Here is a 9,459-nt window from a genome sequence, read left to right as displayed (position 1 = left end):
GTTAATCTTGATGCTATGAAAGTAAGAGATTTCTGAGACAACAATGTTGAAGGCATAGCTTGTTTGAGTCTTTTGAGTCCTTGTTTATTTTCTTGGTTTTGATTTTGCTAAAGGACTAACAAAAACTAATTGTGGGGGAATTTGATAGGAGCATAAAATGCGACAAATATAATGTGCAACCCTTTACACTTGTCTTAGCTATTTCCTTTAAAAAGTCAGTTTTGACTTTGTTTTATTTTTAGGTAGTTCGTGAAGCAGTTCAAGAGAAATAAGAGCTTTAAAGGAGAAATGAAGCCATGGATCATGAAGTACTAATGCAGAGGACTAAGTTTACCATTTGGCCAGAAATTGCAAGGAGAGTCCATGGAAATCGTTGTGCAAAACAGTTTCTGCAAATCAGAAAACTGCAGTTTCAGAATTAGCTTTTCGGGAACAGTTTTGAGGAGCAATTCTCGCGTTCTCCCAGCTGCACCTTTGCAGAAAGGACTAGTAATCCTTAAAGAGATGATGTTTTACTTCAACAAGAGAAAAAGAATTGGTCATAGCCGTCAACGAGGCAACATGAAATCAAGTTCAAAGTAGGCTTCCCAATACGGCAGAAACTGTCAGCTTTTCACGAAGTTTTTTGGGAGATCTTTTCCGGAGATTTACTTGGAGTTTTTCTAGAAGGTTATTGATCATTCTAGAAGATATGATATCCATAGAACACGTAGGAGTCAAGAACCATCCAGAAACGTAGCAAGAAGAAGGCACTCCTTGTCCAAGAATCACTACTACAAAAAAAACATTTAAGGACGTTCAGAAAACGTCTTTAAAAACTTTAGATGACACGCAAAAAAAGCGTCATCTATCAAGGAGTCATTGTAAGTCACTTATAAGGACGTTCAAAAAACGTCCTTAAATACCTATAAGGACGTTGGAAAAGTGTCCTCTAATCTAAAAAAAAAACGTCCTCTAATGTTTTATAGGACATTGAAAAAGTGTCCTTAAATCTAAAAAAGTGTCATCTTATATATACGAGGACGCTGAAAAAAGGTCCTGAAATCTAAAAAAAACGTCATTGTAACTATTACAGAACACAAAAAAAAATGTCCCGGTATGAACAAAAAGTGTCCTTGAAAAGAAAAGAGGACATTTACTGATCTGTTACTCATAACAGTTAAACTAAACTACAATTAAAACAAACTAAATAAATCCTAATTACAGGTTGATATCCTATGTGATCTTAGATGGCAGTAGAGGCACATAAACTTTGTTTCATCATCTCCAATATCTTCATCCACTACCTGATAGATATAACAAAAAGCCAAGCATTTAACAAAAATCATAGGGCCAAGTTAATAACACATCTCAAATCTGCTACAATACAATGAAGAAAAAAATAGAATGCAAAGCTTTAATTTGTGAAGATATTAGTGGCTCAGGTGGCTCACCTCTGAGACAGTTTCAAGAAACATGACAGGGAACAATTACCTGCACTGAAAGGATTTTCAATAGTCAAAACAATAAGAGATGATGATGGTAAAACTTGAAGTAGATTGCAATTATTCACAAAGAAAAGTTCTTAGTTAGCATATATGGTCCATGTTAGTAAACAAACAAAAACAAGAAAAAAACTCAAATGGACTAAACACAAACAAAAATCTAAACTGAAACTGCAAAAATAATTCACTGCAATAAGCTCCTTAAGTTGTAGTTAATTACTTGGGGAAAAAAAATATGAAAAAGAAAACATGCATTGTAAGTCATTAAGTTTAACACTTAGCTTATTGAAGAACAAGTTGACAGTGATAAGACCTACATAATGAGATATAATAGATACACATAATGAATCAGATTAAATAAGTTATACACAGAATTATGCTCACATTTAACCCACAACTTTGTAATCCAAGATAATTCTAACAGCATTAACCTAATAGCATTGATATATTGAAGTACTGGCACAACTTTGAGACATTAAAGCTCTAAGTTCTCAAGTACATAGGAATGAACTGTCTAGTTTAAGAGAACCCAAACAAAGTTGGATACAAGCACAAACATTAGTAAATGCAAACAATTTATTAACATGGACAAGCACCAAGCTTAAAATCAGTAAATGCAAACAATTGTTTTCTGTAGTAGTGATACAATTATCATATAAGCTTATAAGCATACACACGTAATACAAAACCCAAATCATTGGACAAAAAGATGGTTGTGATAGTAGTTACCTAGAAGAGTGTTACCATTTCCAGGATTCCTGTCATTTATGCTCTCATCTCATCCTTCATCTTGCCTTTAAGTCTTTCATCTGATTCGAGCTCTTTCCGCCGGATTCACCACATTTCATTCACCTCCACAGCTTTATTTGCTAAACAACCAAAAGAGGATTAAAATTTATCTGAAAAGAGAACCGACCTTGATATGAACAATACAACTATAAATTATTGGGTTGTCTACTACGTACAACTTCAACTGTACTATACTGTAAAGCAATAGAACCTTGTATATACTAATGAAAAAACTATGTGCTCATCATGAATCTCTAATAATAAAAGCATGATTTAATTCAATTAAATGCAATAAACGGGCTACTTGTCTCAAGGCACTGGTATGGTATTTAAAATTGGACATTAAGGACAATGAAAGTAATGATATTGCAATAAGAACTAACTTGTTCAACACCACGGACGTTAGCACTAAGCAACGACGAATTTAGCCTAAATCCTGTTTTAGGTTGTTGACGATAAGCATGCACACCTTCCTTCTCAACTTGGCGCAGCAAGTCTTATCTTATCTCATAAAAATCACAGCTATTCTTTTCTCTGTCTCAAGATCCATCTGACCCAGGTAAGCAACTTCCTGTCAACAAAAAAATAATAATAATAGTAATAATAAGAAAAGCATTTTGATTAAATAGTTAAAAGGAGTTTTTTTTTTTTTCCTATATAACAAATGTTGTCAAACTTCGGGACCTTCTAAATGAACAGAACCATTTAAAGAAACATAGGAGGAGGAAAAAAGAAGAAATATCACTCCAACCAGCTAAGACTACAACATCACAGTTAATTTAACAAGCATTTCACAATATAGCTAAGTACCAAAGCATTTTTCGTAACAATAACTTTTTACAGATTTTGCATCAGACTTTTTATCTAAACAGGTAGAAACAGAACAAATTTCAGCGCCCTTTGTAGATGGGGAGTTGGGATAGATTGAAAAGAAGTATATAAATATCAGCTTAGGACGATAACCAAGTGAATGGAACAAGAAATACTTGATCAACTAGGTTACCATAATCTTCTCCAATGCTTCACTCCTTTTCAGATGCTCACTCTAATAAAATGGTACAAGAATTTCATGACTAATGTATAAGTGTACAAATTACAAAAGTATCACCATGATAACAGAACAAATTGAAAAGAAGGATTACCAGTTCCATGGAGACCATAGGTGGAAGTGGATGAAAGTGGCCCAACATAGATCGACATGATAACAAGCTTCCCTATGTTCTTACTCTCATTCTTTCTGATTTCACTTTTCACTTCCCAATCTGCTACCCAAAAGAAAAGAAGAAGAATAGAAAAGAAGAAAATATCATAATTTTTTGCTCAGAGATTAATGGAGAGATAACCCAAAAGCCAGTCTCCATGTAAACCCCACAAAACCCAGGACCCCATTCATCAAATCTACAGAGCTATGCAACCATATCATACACTTGCAATTTGAATAAAAGAAACCCAGTTCCAGACTGAGAAGAATCAGCCAAAACCAAGCCTAGAAATAAAAACCCATATAGTATAATTGAGCAAGAGACAAGAATGACGAAACCCATATCTCAAATTTGCAATCCAAACACCTGAAATTATCATACAATCGTGAATTAAAAAATAAATTCTATAACATGGATTAGAAACCCTAAATCAGATGGATACCATAGATTAGGCAGCTGGATTCGTGCATAGCTGAGAGGCCAGTCAACGCCTGCTGAATCGAGTATGAGATCTTGCCCTTCGCGAGGTTACAATCGAAGTGGTGGAGGTCGTCCCGACGATAGTGCGTAGCAATGAGGTTGAACACAGTGTTATCGGGATATTTGGCGGACATCGAATAGGCCGATGGTGGAGTCCAAGGTCATGGCGATATCGATGATGGAGGAGGCCAGGCAAAGGATAGATTTGGGAGGAGAGACAGAAGAGATTTGAGGGGGAAGAGAGAGAGAGCAAGAGCGATTTTCTATGGAGTGAATAGTGTTTTATCTTTTTTGTTGGTTAGACAGAAATGATGACCTAGACTTCCTACTACAGTGCGCTTAAGGGAAAAACACGGAAGATTTTAAAAGTTGACGTCCTTATTAAGTTGTAAGGACATCTAAATAAAAAACTGTCTTTGTATCTTTTAGCTGGGTGTCTACAAAGCCCATTTCTGTAGTAGTGAATTAAGCTTCAGAGAGAGAAATTGAGTCCCAGTCAAAACATGACAATTTGGCGGAAATATTCTATGGGCTGATTTTGGGTGCATTTTTGGAAGGTTATTGATGCTGCAAATGTCAAGGAGAGTCCTAAAATGATTCCTCAAGATCTTGGGAAGATTACTAAGGCTTTATGGCAATTAAATTGTACACCAATCAAAGGAATCCTCAAGCAACAAGGGAAGGTCTTTAAATCAGAATTGGAGAAGGAAACTTGGGTTGTGCTCCTCATACATATAGAGCATCTAAACACATGAAAAAATCACCACCCTACAGCGTCATCTTCTGCCCCAAACCCTAGTACACAAAGTCTTGAAATTCCCAAGTCCTCCAAGAGCAAAAACCGTGCAATCCATCTTCCACCCTCCATCAAGCTTGACCGTGACCCATCTTGAAGGAGTGCTTGCGTACAAGGCTGCCTAAAAGTGAATTTGTGGCTCTCATGTTCTCCCTTTTATTCTCTTGTAATCAAATACTTATGTTTTTATCTGTTGAATTAAAGACAATGTGTGGCTAGTTACTTCTTGTTAGGGGCGAGGTTTGAAGCCCCGATTATGTAGAACATATGTTTGTTTTAATCTAGTTTCTTGATCTTTTGTGTGAATTGGTTGTTTATCTCTGATTGATTGAAAACTTTGCATGTGTTTGTTTTATGGTGGCCAACATAGGATTTATGCATGTAATTGGAGCTAGGTTTAGAAAATAATTCACCAAATTGTATTGTTTTCTAATCCACAAGTATGCAAGACTTTGGACAAAAGCTGATGTTTTAAACAACTAGAAGAGCATGCTAGGTAGGCGTTCCACACTAGACTGCAACTCTATAACCAATCGTTTCCATGATATCTTAATGCTTCAAATATGTTGACACTATATGTGTTGTTGATAGGATAGCGTTCTATACCTTGATTGCATGTTTGATAGGCTTGGCTATTCTGTGTTCACATAAACTAAGTACTTAGGGAAACAATAATAAGGGACATGATCTGCTTCGATCTGTTTTTTGGTTGGTTTCTGTTCACACCTTAGTAACTGAGACTAGGTTAATTTAACATTGTTCGAAAGTAATTGGTGGTGGATTTCCGAGTCTCTAACGTCTTCTCCATATTGTTTTTCAAACTCTAAAATTGATTTCGCTTTCTTATTTTTCTTTTATTTTCATAGACTTCAAAACCCCAAATTTGTTTCAACTTAGGATTGTGGCGCACCCTTCTATCCCCTTCTTTTCCTGCTATCTTTTTCTCTCTTTGATGTTTTTCTTTTTCTTAGTATTGTCAATTGTTTTGTGTGCTAGTTAGTTTAGTTTTGTTATTTGTTTTATTTTGTGTGATTAATTTGTTACCCTCAATCTCTGGCATCGAACGATCCTTGCTTACTCTATATTGCTAATGACTACAATTTGCAGGGTTAAGTTGAACGCTTGATTTTAGCGTAACATAGAACTTGTAAATGTGGTTTTGGTGGAAATCGTAGAAGTTTGGTATCAATTGTGAACTTTCGATGTTTGAAATTTCAGTTAGCGATTTACAAGAATCCAACCGTCAAATTTCTCTCGAATCTGTCCTAAAATCTGTAAATTAATGAAATGATGTTAGTGGTGACGCTTGGATTAAATCCGAGGAGGGGGTTAATTCGTTGAAGTAATGTTTAGAAACCATTTTAAATTTAAAGTAAACTTAATTTCCGAAAATAGTTTAGTTGTTTATGAATGTTATTTTGTACAAGATGAGAGGAGCTCCCTTTGGGTGATTATTTATCACGCTAGCATGTAGTCCATTTTTGTAGTGACGCGATGGGATCACGGAAGCATGTTCGCCTTTGTGGCGCTGGTTGCTGCCTTTGTGGTGGTAACACTAAAGCTCAGTATCCTATTCGCCGCACTTAGTCACGTAAGGGTATATACGGGAGTATGGGAGTACTTTAGCCTGGGAGGCTATCACCCGAGCCTGGGAGGCTCACTTTTATAGCCATCATCTTCCCCTGCTTATACTTTGTTATTTTGGACTAGCGAGGCTAGTCAATTTTATTCTTTAAATTTCATTCCTAACCACTGGCATGCATCGAGATTTATATTAAATCAAATTGTGGGAGAGCATAAATCACTCTTTAATTTCTTATGCGACAGTGTTTATCTTGCCCACTCACGCTAACGTTTTTATATCCTTTTCCCCTGGGCCCTTTGTTTTCAAATGCCAAGTTCGCAGTGTAGCTGTTTGGCTTTAGGAGTTGAGGTTTAGCACCACCGCTGCCATCTATCATCAATAGGATACTTGCTAACCTACTTTGTGTATCGCATTCTATTATCCTATAATGCCCCAAATTGTACCTCACCAACTTGAGTATGTTACAGTGCCGCGAGTCTAGCTCCAAAACATAAACCAAAAATACTATTTACATTTTAGAAATTCGCTAGGCAAATTTGTTTAAAATAAACTTTTCACAAAATACACAACGGAAGCTTTTAAATATTTTTAAGGTGAAAACCTTTCTAAGACTTCAAATTCAAATGTTCATCTAGGACTTGACGTTGCAATCAATCGAGAAATAATGGACTTAGCTTACAACAAACAAATTTTGACAAGTTCCAGAAATACAACTTTAAGGAACAAAAATAAGATTGGAACTCGGAACCTGATTTCCATTAAGATATACTATTGAAATCTGCACACCCAGCTCCATCTGCTCTAGTCCCGTTACCAGTGCACAGTACCTGCATCCACACTGTTGTAGGGGTAAGCTTTCGTCCTCAGTGCTCAATAAGGGCTTCACCCGACTAGGTTTGAAAACCGACACATAAAATATAATTTTTGGGTACCCAGTATGAAAACGTACTCAAATCATTTCATTTAGAGAACGACAAACTTCAAATATTTTTCGGACTCAAAATCCAATCCACGAAACTCAAATGAATATATAGTACCTGATCGCTGGTCCCATGGACCAACTACATGGCCTTACCTCAAATAAAGTCATCAGGTAAGTGTAGTGAGAGTGTCCACTTACGCCATATCACCTAGAAATAGTGCCACACCTCAGGGGATGTCGGATACGATTCCGTCCATACGGCCCCTCCGAAGGTTTAGGGGATCGAATCCCAAGGAATCGCTATGTTCCTTTCACTCTCAGGCCATCAATAATCTATCAAAAAAAAAAAATGGTTACCATATGATACATTTAATAAACCAAGTCATGAAACTCGAATATGCATTAACGTTTAACTATAAACGAAAACAACTAACCAAGTGAGTCCGAGTCCCCTATCTGGATTCCGATGCTCTAACCTTTAATGTTGTCCGAGAATCATGAACCTTCCGCTCCTTGAGTAACTGAATCCTAATTTCCGACATATTGATTGTTAATAGTTTATCGAACAAATAATTGAAATCTCAACAATTAACAAATCGTCAAACTAACTTTTCCTAATTTGACCATGAGTTGACCAAGTTTGACCAACATTTACAAGATCGATAATTGGGCTAATCCGAATTTACTAAGGTCAACCAATATATTAGTTCATTTTTTTTACTTGTTATCACTTCACAACAATTGTCAATAGTCCAACTTCACAACCAAGAAGAACAATATAACAAGCTGCCTTAGCAACATTGATAAAACGTCGAGCTTGCAAATCCAACTTAATCCTAACATGCTGCTCAATTGTCATAGCCACCAACCAAGAATGAAATCACATCGATCTCTACTCATCATTATCATAACACAATTTCACAGTAAGCATACAAACCAACAAATTCCGTAACGTAACTAAACAAGGCACTGCTCAGAACTTTGAACTGAACCCAACTAACCTTGATATCAGATTAAATCAAAAGCAGAGTCCGAATTGGCAGTCCAATGTTCTTGACGAAGAACATGACAGCAGAAGAACTTCTCCCCTTTTCCTTCACTTTCTCAACACTTCACCAAGAGCACAGAAAGGTCGGTGATGACGAGAGGATTCAAATGATACCAGTGCACTGCTGTATCGTTGCCGGAAATTGCAGGACAATCGCCGGAAATTTCAGCGGCTTCTAGACGTCGTACCATTGCCGTTCGTCGCCGATTGGGTAATCCACCGCACAAGAGAACATCGGCGCTGAGGAGAGGGTTTGAATGCAGGTGGTCTGCCACCGGGAGATGGCCGGAAGGTGGGGCGCCGGTTGGATCCTCTTTCCGGGTTTCCGGGTCGCGCACGCGTATCTCAACCTCGATCCTTCTTGAATGGTCTTGGTCGTTCGATCTGATTAGAGCTCAATATATACATAGCATCCTTTTCATTTTGCACGCTACGATGAAACAATGGTGAATGGATGACCAAGATCGCATCGCACTAATTCCTATTTTCGTTAAATAATTTTCTAAAATCCCAAAAATTCAGAAAATTCCGATAAATAGTTCGGGTATCCGAAAAATTTCACGCAAATTATCACGGACTCGTCGTGTCGAGTACTTTATTATCAACTCTTAAATCAAGGATTTCACCAGGTGAAATTTTTTGAAAAATTAAATAAATAACTGTCGAACGATCTCAATTAGGCTCGGTAAATTTCTTGGGGCTTCCATGTCCTTAGACTGCTCTGATAACCATGGGATGTTTTAAATTAATTTTTGTAAGGGTTAAATACTGTTTATTCCATGAACTTTTACCCAAAAAACACTTCTGTCATTGTCCTTCTAATTTCACATGTTTACTCCTCATACTCTCAATTTTGGACCAATAGGTCCATTCCGTTACTCTCCGTCCAAAAACTCTGTTAAATTGTTGACGTGGCAATTCTTTTACATCAAAAAGTCTATTATACCCTCGGTTCATCTTTTTTCTTTATTATTATTATTATTATTATTTTAATCTCTTCTTCTTCCACATCTTGTTCTTCTAGCACCAGCAGCAACATTACCGAAATTGGGTTCGATTATACCCAATTCTCATGCTTTATATTGTTGTTGAGCATGTGGCCATTTCTTCAGCACCAGCAGCGCTAGCAGTGGCTGATCCCAAATCAAAGTCG

At 36.8% G+C, this 9,459-nt stretch overlaps 1 long non-coding RNA gene across 13 annotated transcripts; it reads right to left on the bottom strand.

Annotated features, from left to right (window-relative positions):
• Window positions 1-774: 774 nt before the first annotated feature.
• On the bottom strand, window positions 775-8,661 carry LOC133707929 (uncharacterized). Of its 13 annotated transcripts, none has more exons than XR_009845429.1 (8): window positions 8,260-8,661; window positions 7,693-7,786; window positions 3,416-7,591; window positions 3,277-3,318; window positions 2,657-2,844; window positions 2,214-2,353; window positions 1,434-1,478; window positions 775-1,286 (listed from the first exon to the last, which is right to left on the bottom strand). It is a non-coding gene; the product is annotated as an uncharacterized LOC133707929 (long non-coding RNA). The 13 variants fall into 13 exon arrangements; XR_009845431.1 differs by having other exon boundaries at window positions 2,657-3,318; window positions 3,416-3,535; window positions 3,918-7,591; XR_009845428.1 differs by lacking the exon at window positions 3,277-3,318 and having other exon boundaries at window positions 3,416-3,535; window positions 3,918-7,591.
• Between the last annotated feature and the right edge of the window lie 798 nt (window positions 8,662-9,459).

This window comes from Rosa rugosa, chromosome 5, assembly GCF_958449725.1.
Source record: "Rosa rugosa chromosome 5, drRosRugo1.1, whole genome shotgun sequence".
In the NCBI taxonomy this organism is placed as follows: domain Eukaryota; kingdom Viridiplantae; phylum Streptophyta; class Magnoliopsida; order Rosales; family Rosaceae; genus Rosa; species Rosa rugosa.
This window is presented reverse-complemented; position numbering and strand designations above follow the sequence as displayed.